This window comes from Momordica charantia (assembly GCF_013281855.1).
Source record: "Momordica charantia cultivar OHB3-1 chromosome 7 unlocalized genomic scaffold, Mcharantia_2.0 BLBB01000007.1, whole genome shotgun sequence".
Classification (NCBI taxonomy): Eukaryota; Viridiplantae; Streptophyta; class Magnoliopsida; order Cucurbitales; family Cucurbitaceae; genus Momordica; species Momordica charantia.
This window is the reverse complement of record NW_028275165.1, coordinates 5,254,074-5,266,664: the sequence shown is the minus strand read 5'-3', so window position 1 is coordinate 5,266,664 and position 12,591 is coordinate 5,254,074.

The window sequence follows — 12,591 nt, the reverse complement described above, 5'->3', positions numbered from 1 at the left end:
AGAAAACTACCATGTTTGAAAGAAGAGTAAGAGCAAGGAAAAGTGACTGACCTAGAGAAAGGGTTCGAGCTGGTTTCAGATCGAACTCCAGAAATTCAGGAAACGTAAGGTTTGACCTGAAGTTTCGAGACTATTTATAGCTGATCGGAAAAACCTCTGCACCGTACACGTGTAATCAACGAGCGGCTAGGATCTTCTCGAGATACGCAACGGCGAAACACTTGAGTGCTCCAACAACCTGGCAGGTCGAAACGTCTTCCGCAACGGTCATATTCCCTCTGCAAATGAAAAGTCGCCACGTGTCCAAAATAGATTCGAATAAACTTCTCTGCCAGGTCGAGATCGAACCTGACAGAGAGGGGGCAATGTTTGGGGGTAAACATACCCAAGACACGTGGAGGACCCTTATTAGTGTTTGAAGAAATTAAATAAAAAAGGATTGTTTAGGTCCACCTCGGCCCCGCCGAGGAGACCGGGTTTGCCCGTTATAAAAGATGAAGTATGGGCACCAAGGTTCGACCTGACTGAGGACCGACCTGCTCGGAACCCGACAGGTCCGACATGAGAAAAGACATGTAACCGCCGGTCGTGTGTGCTGTCGGATCCGTCACCTATAAATAGAGGGCTTCATTTCACGCTCAGGTATCGAATCTCACCTCGAACTAAATAAGGAGTCCGATCTATACTGACTTGAGCGTCAGAGTGCTTACCCTCTTGTGCAGGTCCACTCTAGTGTTCAGGTCGGAACCGGAGACCGGGTTCGAGCTTGATTCCTGAAGAACCGTTGTGCAAATTCCTGCATAATTACTGTCACATGGAGGATAGAGGAAAGTCTAAAAGGTCAATGCACTACAAGAAAAAGGTATTTTAGAGACACACAAAAAAATGTTGCTGAAAATTGAATTATGTCATTAAAATCTTCAGTGACGAAAGCCAATTCTTTGTTAAGGATGTCGCTGATAACGCGACTTTTTATCTTTCAGCAACATCCGCTGCGCGTCGCTGAAAATAAGTATTAGCGACAAAATATGACATCGCTAAAACTGATTTTTAGCGACAATAATTCATAGTTGTTGCTGAAATGAGTATTAGCGACAATTGTTGTTGTCGCTAATCCTAATTTTCAGCAACAATAACGCTATGTCGCTAAAAATCTTACCTAATAACTATCTAGAACAGGTTCAACCTACTATACTTAGCTACAAAACACTGCAATGACACCTTCTTGCAGTACGGTTGATAAATGGGTTCGACACGAGGCACTCGACACGTCCGACCTTCAGGGGATGATACAAATAACCGTCAGTCGGATCCCCAACCTATAAATAGAGGGTTTCACTCCCAGCATCAAGTATCGCATTCTATCTCGAACTTCATATTAAGTCTGAGCTTATACTGACATGACGTCGGAGTATTTACCTCTCTTGTGCTGGTCATTCACTTGCTATAGATGTTCAAGCTCTTTCCTCTGTCATACCTTGACATGACCGTATTTGACTTCAACCAATTTCGTTGCACAAACCCATTGTTAAAGCCAAAAAAAGCAACTCACACCATTTAAAGATGATTTTGAAATTGTAAAATTAGTTTTGTGTTATATTTTATCCCTTACTTGAAAGATTTGAGAAAGACAATCTAGGATTCTCGAATACTAGATTTATTTTTCTTTTGGGTCCAATTGTTACACCCACACTATTACAATTAGTGGGGAACACCTTGGTAGTGATGGCCGCCACAAGTAGAATTACAAGAAGACAAACAACGAGGAATTTGAACTTTATAAATATTGACTTCTCCTAATATGAGAGTAGTAATGCAGTAGACAACAATATGGTAATTATGAGATTTGATAAGAAAAATATAGGTGGTCAAGGTTTTGATAAAAAAAAAATAGTTATTATTTAAAAAATGATATATTTAAGGTAGTTTTACTTGTGACTTTTTTATTGAATAGAAAAGGACGCTGAGAGAAGAGGAGAAGAAAAAGTTTAGATATGAAGTGTAGGGGTGAAAGTTAGTCGGTTCGGGTCGGTTTCTGGGCTAAACCGGCCTGATCCGAGACTATTGGGTTTCCTTTCGGGTCGGGTCGGTTCGGGTTTCAGTTTTTTTTTTAGGCTAGGTTTTCGTTTTCATGTTTCTTTAATCCCAAGTCTAGGGTTTTTCTTTCTGCAGCCTTCAACCTTAGAAGAAAAAAAAACAGTTACTCGTTCACATAAGCTAAACAGGAGAGTGAAATCATTCATCTAGCACATAAATCAGATGAAAAATTAAAAACAATAAATCCCTTCTCAACGGGTCACCGTAGATTTATCGAGAGAAACTAGAGGGAGGTGGAGTCGCTACCATGGATTTATGGGTTGTCGTGCGCTGCTGCCGTGGGTTTGTGGTATCTCCGCCGCCATTGTTGAAGAGGGTTTTGGGTTGTCGCGCACAACCGTCGTCGTGGGTTTGTTTCGGCGCCACGATATTTTCAGAAGAGGGAGGGAGAAGAGGAAGAGACAGCGTAGAGGGAGGGAGAAGAGGAAGAGAGAGAGCGTAGAGGGAGAGGGATCAAAGAGGAAGTGGAGGGAGAGAAAGCGTAAGATGGGGAAGGGGAGGCCGCGCACAGTTAAAAAACTTAAAAGTAAATTAGGGCTTCGATTTTCGATTTTAACCGACCCGAATTAATTTATGTCAGACCGAACCGAAATGTATCGGTTCGGTTCGGTCTTGCAGTTCGGTTCAGGTTCTTTCACCCTTAATGAAGTGAGAGGAAGTGACCTGAAACTAGGGAGTTTAATTAGGACAATAGGACAACCATTTTTATTTAAAATTTTATAAGTGGTTTCAGAAAATTAGCAATGCTTCATATTTATCAACTACAATAATCCACCGATTCGTCTATTTTTCATATAATAAAATTAATGTTGATCGATCAAAATTGGCTGATCAGGGGTTGGTCGGATATGTTATGGAAAGATCAAGTCGAGCCCAACGAAACTACAAGTGACTCAAATTGAGCCCTAGGTGGAAAGGTCCAGGTATAAAAGTCCAGTAGGAAAGTCAAAGCCAAACACACGGAGGACGAATGACCGAATCGGCACCGACCAGTTTTCGACTGTCAGTTTAGAACTCCGACAAGGGCTATCCAACGATTTTGTGATAGTGGGCCTGAACCTATCCCGTCTTGGTAAACTCCTATAATGAGCCAACAACCCCTAGATTCAACATCCGACCCACAACAAGGTACTCAAGCGTGGAAGGCTAAGTTTCCTAAACGCATAAGGATTCAACCTCTATAAATAGAATGATAGGTTGAACCTTAAATGTACGGTGAAAAACTCTATTATTTACTATCATCAACCTTAGATTCTATAGCTAGCACCACATCGGTATTCAGGTTTATTTGTTTTATAGGTTGATGTCAGTTCTTTTTTTATTATTGAAGATTGATGCGAATTTAGTGAAATCCTAAGGGCCAAAATTATGTATGAACAATTGGCACCGTCTATAGAGAACGACTAAGATCTAAAGGACAAAACAATCAACGACGACGACTGTCATCCAAGGAGAAAGGTGAACCAAGAACTGGACTTACCCAAGGAAGTCGGGTGAAACAAGCCAACGAGTTTTAGAACAAGAAGAACAAGATGTTGAGAACCAAGGACAATAAAGGGACATATTAGTTGCCTTAGAAAAGAAAGTCAGATGCACCATAATTTATCTCTTCTTTTGAGCAGACTAGAGCAACAAGATTTGAAACAACTTACACTGGTCCGAGATCCGTGAAAAGACAAGGCCACAGAAATTGAAGATGTCGTGGAGTCGACAAATAACCCACCAAACCAAAGCAAGTTAATGATGAGAGGAAATGACAAACTGCGAGATGAAGTCTTCAGTGGACTAGGTCCAACAACTACACAGCTACAAAAATCTGTGGCACACAGTAGGAGCAAGAACAACAGGGGTAACCAACAAGATCTCATACAAACTCTCATTGATAAAAAATTGTAGTCTAACTGGCATGAACAGGCTGAGAAGCTATAAAATCCCAATGGAAAACGAAAAAGACAAAGGGTTCGACCTAGAGGAGATGGTGGATTAAGCAAACTCACCATTCATAAAAAAAATTATGAAGGAGAAAGTTCCACCAAAATTTAAACTCCTAGCCATTAAACAGTATGACAGCTCGACAGATCCGATCAACTATTTCAATGCATACAGGGAGTAGATGGAGATTTATGGAGTGACATAAGTCATTAGATGTCGAGTGTTCTCTTTTACATTAATTGGTTTATGCTCGCATCTGGTTTCGACAACTAAAAAAGAAGTCAATCTCATCCTTCAAAGAGCTAGCAAGAGCATTCGTCACATAGTTTGTTGGAGGGCAGAATAGAAGTCGACCCATGGCGTATCTTCTTACTATAAAGCAGAAGTCGATAGGGAGCCTAAAAAATTATGTAGCTCGGTTTAGCGAGGAAAAATTGCAGATCTAAGGTCTTACCGATGGAGTATCACTTCTCGCATTCATGTTTGATGTAAAAGATGAGAAGTTGTTATTCTCTTTTGGGAAGAAAACCTCAGCTACCTTCTCAGAGGCGTTAATATGAGCACAAAAGTACATGAGTGCAGGGGAACTACTCCACTCAAAGCGAGACTACGATGGGAGGTGCAGTCAAACAGAGTACAACAGAAAGAGAGATAGGTCTAGAGAAAAACAATCTGGATCAAAATGGGGAAAAAACAACAATATGCGACATCAGTCAAGTCAACGGGACCCCCCAAAAAGGTTTGAAAAATACACCCAAACAACAGTTCCATTCGAGCAGGTTATGATGGAGATAAAGGACAAAAAGCTACTCAAATGACCTGAGAAGATGAAGGCACTATCTCATTAGAGAACTAAAGTTAGATATTGTCTCTTCCATCGAGATCATGGTCATTCGACACAAGACTATTACGACTTCAATGAGGAAGTAGAAGATTTCATTCGGAAATGTCTATCTCAAAGAATTTGTAGATGAATCTAAGACAACTTCAAGCATCGACTAGGATGACAAGTCTTCTGCCAGGGAGATAAGGACAATATTGGGAGGACCTATAGAAGAAGAATTTGGCAAAAAAAAGAAAGGCATATGTCAAGGAGGCTACGGCTGATCCGGGAGCCCATGAGGTCTACCAAACCTATTTTGCAGGGCAAGTACCCAAAATCTAGTTCTCAGAAGCTTAAGTGGTCAACCTACATCACCCGCATAATGACACATTGGTCCTCACTCTAAAGATAGTCAAGTTCATCGTATCTTGGTGGACAGAGGCAGTTCAGCAGACATATTATCCCTGAGCGTGTACAAAGCTTTAGGACTGGGTGACGGGAAATTGAAGAGCATCCCAACGCCACTTATCGGATTTTCAGTGCAGAACTACCTGAGACATTTGGCAATAGGTCAAGGAACATTACAAAGATGGTTGAGTTCCTTATCGTCAACTACGCCTCATCCTATAACGAAATATTGGGTAGACCAATCATACACAAACTAAAGGCAATACCCTCCACATATCATCAGTCTATCAAATTTCCAACGCCAAGTGGAGTAGGTGAAGTTACGGAGGAACAGTGAGTGTCAGGAGAGTACTACTACACCACCTTGAGAAGCAACAAAGCAAAGTGACAAGCATTTGCAAACTTTCTCTTTTTGCAACAATTTGTTTTTAGTTTATTGTTAAATGATTGATTAGGATATGTCTAAACTTTGATTATTGTATATTCGTTTCAGGTTAGGTTAGATTTTATGCTTCAAAATTATTTGCTTGTTACCAATCATAATAGATTTCTAGCATTTGAGATTTAATTAATTTTTCTTTTGCAACTACTTGAGCATTTATCTTTTATTTTTAAAATATGCACTCCTTCGTGGGAGGCTAGGTAGGTTGATCAACAATAAAAGTTGATCAAAGAACTTGAAAGCGACAAACCATAAGCATGAAAATAAGCTAAAAGCCAGTCAATGAAACCGGAAAAGATCAATGGTAAATTAAGTCTAAATGATAAAACATCCAAAGGTGCTGTAAAAGGGAAGCGAACGAGTCCATCAAGGTTAAAATTGAAAGCGTGCAAATGAACGAAGCCAATCAATGAAACCAAGGGTATAAAACCAATGGCAAAGAACGAAAATGGTGTAGAAACCCAAATGTGTTGAAGGCAAGCGAATGAGCCCAGCTAGTTAGAGCCTAAGGCCAATAAAAGACTAATGGATAAATTAAACTGTGGTAATGCCTAAGATACTTGATTCAAAGCTGATCACGATAAGAAAATGGTAAACTTAAAAGTTTTATTTCCAACAGTTAAAGGGTAGTACACATAAGAAAAGTCGAGCCCATACATCAAACATAGGTGAACATGTCGGAAAGGAAAAACCACATAAAGCGAAGAAAACAAAAATCTGGTAGTGATCACTTCTATTCGTCATCGTCATCCATATCATCAACAACATTGCATTAAGCAAACGCTTGTGAAGGAATGAATAATCGATCCAGGATGCTCATTGGAAAGTTAACGAAGTGACCACAAAACACCGCACTCCATAGCAGCATTCTGTAGATTGACATACTCCAAAGTTTTCTTAAACTCCCCTACCAGGAGATTCAGAGTATGCTCATTGGAAAGTTAACGAAGTGACCACGAAACACCGCACTCCATAGCAGCATTCTGTAGATTGACATACTCCACAGTTTTCTTGAACTCCCCTACTAGGAGATTCAGAGTTAGAGACCTGCGTTTTTGCCTCATCAAGTTTCATCTGTAGGTCCATAAATTCGCCTTGAGACCTTCTCTTATCGACCTCAAGCTCATGCTATGCGCTTTCCAACAGGCAGTTCACTCGATTTAAAGAAGCAAGAGGCTCGACTCAACTCATCCTGTGGGGCATAATTCTGATGGAGATGTTCAATTTTGTCAGCAATCTGACCATAATATACCAGGCAGGTGAACACCTAAAAAACAAAAAGGAATATTAATCAAAGTACAAAGAGGAGAAGAAATACAAAGCATGTGATAGAGATAGAGTGATGCCAACTCGATGGATATCGACAAGGCTTGAATTAGTGCCCTGTTGTGGATTAGAATATCCAGAATATGACCCAATAGGTGTTTCACCAACTCCCTATCACAGGCTGAAGGTCCTTTCGAGGTAGGCCACCTTGCTAGTATGAGAAGAGTACGGTCCCTAGAAAGAAAAAATCGAGAGCTGTGAGTGGAATCTATATTGCCATTAGAAGACGAAAGGGTGGACCCTCCATGAAGATGAGCCAAGCGGTAAGGAGCAACCGAGGGCATCGAAGAAGGGTGCAATATTGATACAGTGGAGGCTCATCATCGGTCAAGTCCGTAATATAGACCTCTGAGGCTCGATTCGATTCGACTCCAGAATTCATACTACTACGCCTCTATTCTCGTTCAAACAGAGAAGTCAAGCACCTCAATATCCTTGAAAGCAGTAAGGTTAAGAATGAAAGGTCTCGGCCAACATGAAGCATAAACAAAAATCCCTACCTGAAGCCCAATGAGAAGGTACGAGGCTGAAGTCAACTAGATTCTGCTCTTTCACCAGAGATGGACCCCACCAGTCTCCTTCGTCTAGTGGATAATAATGTTATAAAAAGCTAAGGTAGCAGGAGAGAGATCTGGATGGTGAGGGACTGTAAAAAAAGAAGCAAGGTTAATAAATGAAGAAAAAGAATACAGTCCTGATAGAGCAAGGGAAGATATCGACCTAAACTCCTACACTCAGTTGAGACCAGGAAGTGCAGCTTATTATCGTAACGGGCAAGCTAGCCGCCACCAACAAAAAACCATTGGTGTTTCAAATTTTTTATAGAGGAGGAAGCTTGCCTCCGAGAGCTAACATAAAAATGAAGATCGTCCTCAGAACTGTGCTTCGAATAGTAAAGCGACATGATGGTAGGGGTGATTAAAAGGAGATTGTCACCAAGGAAGGACCACAAAATATAACAACTAATCAAAGTGCACCATCCATTAGGAACGATTTGTGCAAGAGCAAGTTGATTGTAAGCCAAAAAAATGTTTGAAGAAAAATAGGAAGAGGCAAGGGAACACCGAAGTTAAACATGGCCATGTAGAATACAACTTCTCCCACGGCCTATCGACACTCTCACCAGGTCGAGGAGCTCTAAGGCTGATGGAATAAGAAATACTATACTTTACACAAAGCCGATGTAAATAATCATCAATTACGATGGAGCGATCAAGCCAGACAGGTCGTTACGTTCCAGACTCGAAGGATGGACTCGAGGAGAACTCATCATCTGAGGTGGTTCATCAAACGTGTAAACTACCATTCGAGTCCATGGAAATCGAGAGGAAAAATAAGAGAGAGCAAATTACCTTTTGGAAAATAAATAAGGCACGATGAATGGGGAATTTAAGGTGTATCAACAAGGGAAGCATAAGGGCCTATATATAGGTAGGAAAAATTCAAGAAGGTCTCGGACTAGTGGTCCATAACCAGCTGACCACTGGTCCGAAGATACAAGCAAATCGACCAAGTCAGAAAAGCTGACCTGATCAGTCACGGGTCTGACCGACCCGTACTCGGCCAGACGCATGGTTGAATGGCAACCTTCCCTCCAGTTTTTTAAATCCCCCTTCTTATTGGGCCTCATAAACAAGCTTATGAACTTGGGATTTTTACTTTAATTATTAGAAAATCTACACCTAAAGCTCATTTAAATAAATATACTCTCAAGGTAAGGAATACATTCACAACCTAGAGAGTGGGAGCAATTGTTATGGAAAGCTCAAGTCAAGCCCAACGATATAAGAGACTCAAATTGGGTCCGACGTGGAAAGGCCAAGTTCAGAAACCCAGTCAGAAAGCCAATGCCCGACACATGGAGGACGAATGGCTTGGATTGGCCGAAGCCAACCCGGGGTCGACACCGGCCAGTTCTTGGCTGTCAGCCGAGAACTCCGGTGAGGGCTCTCTGATGATTTTGCTAAGCTGAGCTTGAACTTGTCCCGTCTTAGTAAAATCCTATTACGAGCCAAGACCCATTGATTCGACATTTGGTCCACAGCAAGGTACTCAAGCCTAGAAAGCTAGGTTTCCTAAAAGGCATCAGGATTCAACCTCTATAAATAGAATGATAGGCTGAACCCTAAAGGCGCGCTAAAAAATCTGTAACGATCCCAATTTTTATATGTAATTAATAATATAATATTGAGATAATTACTCATAAAACATAATTTCATTAAAATAAAATAAAATAAAAACATGTTCTTTCATCTAAAAATGGAAACGATAACTTAATAAGACTTAACTTATAAATCTTTAGCAGCAGAAATCACAAAATTATTATCCTTAAATAAAACAAGTAAAAATGTGGTACAGTCATAATTAAAAGTATAGATTATAAATAAAATTCAACTGTGTCTCATATCTCCTCCTCGTCAATGCCAAGGTCATCCTCGACGTTGTTCTCGTCAACTACATAACTATCTATAAAAAAAATTGAAACAACATGGATGAGTATAAAAATACCCAGTAAGTTGTTCCCCATCATAAGGAACCTTTCATGCTCAAACACACACATCCTGCTTATATGCATGCCTACCTCAACCTAAGATATAAACCAACAAACAACTTAACTTAACATAGTTGTGCTTGCTCATAAACTTACATATCTAAATCCTTAATTTGGCGCCATGCTATGCAGAAATACCCCATACTATAACCGTCAATTCTGCATGTAATATTTATAGGGTAATTACCATCCATAAATACCATTAACATGAACTAATTTGTTTCCTAGGGCCCAGCCTTTAGCAAAAACCATACATGGCATATCATACATTTAGCTGCATAATATAACTGCTTAATTTAGGTATTTCATGCATAACATTAAGCTTACCTAAATCCATGACACATAAGACTACTAACTTAACTACGAATATGCAATGCATCACACATTATGTCATGTTTATCTAAACAGGCTTTGCTATTGAACGTACTTAAAATAACATGATAAAGCCACATAATCATAACATGCTTTGCAATGTATGAACTTTAACCCCAATCACCATTCAATAACAAAATATATTTAAATAACATGAATAACATAATTCAATAACAAACAAGGTAACAAATAACATAATTCACTTACAGTCAAATAATAATACAACAAAACATACAATGCGATAACTTATAAGAGTATCCACCTACCTGAACTTCGTAAACTAAAGGTAATTCCTTAAAGCTTCCTAATAACAATTAACACAACTAAAATTAGGACTCGATTACCTAAACTAAGCTTTCTCCAGTAAGTTCTCATAACTATATAGGTTCATTATTATACTAGTAAAAATCTCATAATAATTAACCTAGCCTATAATAATCATAAAATTAATATTTAAATTTGTGAAAAGTAATTTTAAATATCCATATTAGCTTATGATTTTTATACTATAATATCCATAAAAATAATTTACTGATTTTTTAAATTTACAAAAAACTAGAGAAAACACATAGCGCACTAGTTTTCACAATTTTAAGCCCTAAGTAAAGCTAATCATAAAAATCAATTTTAATGCATTAAAATACATGTTGGGCTAGTTTAAAGGTGCTGGTCATGGTCTAAAAAATTCAGAATTAACAATCCAAATTTGGATACTAAACAAGCTAAAACTATGAAAATAACATAAACCGTTAAAAACCGTTATGAAGCAATTTTATGAATATTTTTAGGACCTTTTTAATTCTGATTTTATCTCAAATTAACAAAAATAAAGCCTAAACAGTACCTATTTTATAACCCTAAAAATAATTTACACAAGGAAGAATGATGCTTACCGTTGGTGTGTTTTCCTCTCTACTGTAAAGAATAAAAAGAGAAAAATTTCCAGCAACTAGGAGAGCTTGAAATGATGATGGAAACCTTAGAAAATGGATATGAACATGCTTAGGTTCTATAAAAATGTTGGGAAAAATTACTCACCAATAATATTTTCCCCTTCCACAGTTCGTCAGTGAAAACTAAGTCACACACAATACTAAAAAAAATAGGGAAAGCACAGAAAACGACACAAGCAATTTATACTGGTTCACCCCAACTATGGGCTACGTCCAGTCTACCGCAACAACGGGTTCTACTATGATTTTGGGATAAATACAATGGATCTCACAAACGCTCTACATAACTCTCTCTAGATGCCACAACAATGGTTACCTAGCTTCTAAGCACTACGACAATAGCTACTTAGGAATACAGAATGAAAAACCTCACTAACCTCACGAGAACGGGCTGCCGACAAGGCACTACAGATCAAGTTCTCGTTTTGTTCTCTACCAACTCTACTTGCCTCCACTGCCACGTTTGTGCACCAACACAAAACCTTCGATTCCCACGGTCAAAATTTTAGAGTAGACGACTAGCAACAAAAAGTTTTGTTATAAAACAAAACTTAAAGACAAGTAAGGTAAATTAGGCTTTAATGTGTATTTAGGCCCAATTCCTTCCTTTTAATTTGTATTTGTTTTGGCTCCATTCATTTTCCCAACAATCTCCCACTTGGAGACAAAGCAACAATTTTGCCTTCCACTGCAACAACAGTGTCCCTCATGACTCAGTTCTAACTGCACCAACAGATTCTAACTGATCAACATCCTCTTAGAACCAACCAACGCTCAACTCCCATTGCACCGACAGTTTCAAACTTCTTTTTAGCACCAACCAAGGCTCCATCTGTGATTGCCCTGAGACAAAGCAATCCTACGTGGTCTTGTCTCCTAGACATTAGAGACATAGTTACGTGCTCCAACTCGAACTAAGTGATCTCCAACGCTTCCTTCTTCACTCGCACCCAACGACTCTTGAAGGAAAGCTTTTTCACTGATGACTTGGCACTTCCACCCAAGTTCGTTGCCACCCTAGAGACTTCACCATCGACCTCAACACCAACTGTAATCTTTCTCAATGCACTCTTTCACGTACGCGACTTCATCAGCTCGCTAATCCGTCTATCAACTGGGGCTCGAAACTGACAGTTTGTTGAACACCTCACTGAGTTGTTCCCATTTTGCTTTCCTCTACTTCCCAGCTGTTGTCCTTGAACTAATGGCAGATTCCCCTGATCTGTTCTGACTGTCAATGCTGCTAGTTCTTTCAAGTCTCCCCCTGAACTATTTGCAGCCCTGTGCATAATATGTTTCTCTAATCCTCTAGCAACATTAAACCTCAACACATACACTGAAGCTTTTCTGTGGCCAACAACTACTACCTCGGATCCCCTCATGAGTTTCCATCTGTTCTTTGCAAACTCACTTCTGTAGCCTTCGTCATCCAGCTTCTCCGTTGATATCAAATTCATCCTGAAACTACCTGACATCATGCAGTATTAACTCAGTCCCACTGTCAGTCCTCAGATGTACCTCTCCAATTCCTCTGACCTTGGAGAGTCTACCATTCCCTGTTCTCACCATGCCATGACTGCCTGTAGTGAGAGATGTGAACTAACTCTGTCTAAAGATACATGCACCGATGCTGCACTGTCCACTACCCTTTTTGATAACTGGTCTACAGGTATCGTGTTACCCTCAA